Below are 1,346 nucleotides of genomic sequence, written 5' to 3' on the forward strand. Positions count from 1 at the left end.
ATTAATTGGAAGTTTTATGGTTTCTTTTTAGTTTTGAGATTAATAGGTCAGTCATGTGCATAGATTTTGCACGCTTCTACATTGGTTTCATGTTCATTTTCTGCCGTGGGAGGTTTGCTGTCATTTTGGTGTGCAGCCGGGGAAGAAGATGATCTCAAAATACCAAAGGAAGAAAAAAAAGAGAGACTTGAAGATCTGATGCAAAGTAGTAAAAACATTGTGTGTCCCAAAGTACAAGAAGGTGCAAGATGAGATGGAATCCCATTGTCTGGGTGTTTGGAAGACCCTTCTCTGCTAAAGAAAGCCCAAAGCTTTACATATTGTGTGTAGCATTCTTGGCCCTAAGCTGCATCAGGTATGCAATGCCATTTGTGCTCTGTGCTACTGTGTGCTGTTGCCTTCCTTGTGTGATTCCCTCCTCGATTTCCGTAAAAATCACATGGAAGGGAGGAGGGCCTCTGCCGATGTTATTGCCTTTTTGCCCATTTATAAGTTCAGGAGCAAGAGGATACCATTTCACCAAGAGAAAAGCAACTACAATGGATTAGATAATAGTAATAGCTCTAGTGAAGGTGGTGTGATGGCAGCACGAACAGAGAATGAGAGGGTAATAGCAGGGGATGATGCGGCATGTTGTATCTGCCTGGGCCGCTACAAGGACAACGCACAGCTACGAGGATTACCATTTTCCCACCATTTTCATGTGGAGTGTGTTGATCAGTGGTTAAAAATAAATGCTTCATGTCCCCTCTGTAAATCTTATGTTCAAGGGTGTAAGACTGGAGATGGAGACACAGATGTATCGACACCTATGGCAAGTCGTGCTGCTGGAAAGAAATTCAGTCATGAATGCTGCTAAACCTAGAAGCAACTGGAACTATGGGACTTGATTTGATGTCACATATATCACAAACCGAGGCTTTTTGCCCCATGATATTTTAGGAACAGGTACCCTGTGGGACATGGATCCCACTACATTTCTGCTACTTGAGAAGGATGCAAAGATGAAGGAGACGTGTAGCAGAAATAGTAGCGCAGCATCTCCATCTCTCTAAGAGGTCTCCATGTCTCCAAGAGCAATGAGAAGAAAAAGAAAAGGAACATAGAAGAAGGAGAGGGATGAGAAGGTGGCCATTACCACATTGTGCAAGAGATAGAGATTAAAGAGCGAGGGGGAGAGAGAGAATGCCCTCAACCACCAGGAAGTACAAGGCGCCGTCATCATTTTACGGTCTTGTGGAGGTAGAGGATACGGAGGAAGAGGATGCTCTTGGCAAGGCGTCAAGGCTAGAGCCTTGGCCCACCCTCCACTGAAGCGATTTTCTCCACAAACTGAGGAGCGAGGG

General features: G+C 44.7%; 1 pseudogene; it reads left to right on the plus strand.

Annotated features, from left to right (window-relative positions):
• The first annotated feature begins 248 nt into the window (after positions 1 to 248).
• Positions 249 to 859, plus strand: LOC148030617 (E3 ubiquitin protein ligase RIE1-like; annotated as a pseudogene).
• Positions 860 to 1,346: the final 487 nt, after the last annotated feature.

The sequence above is a fragment of the Lygodium microphyllum genome, chromosome 10 (genome assembly GCF_053477565.2).
Source record: "Lygodium microphyllum isolate KBCC chromosome 10, Lygodium_microphyllum_v1.1.10, whole genome shotgun sequence".
Taxonomy (NCBI): domain Eukaryota; kingdom Viridiplantae; phylum Streptophyta; class Polypodiopsida; order Schizaeales; family Lygodiaceae; genus Lygodium; species Lygodium microphyllum.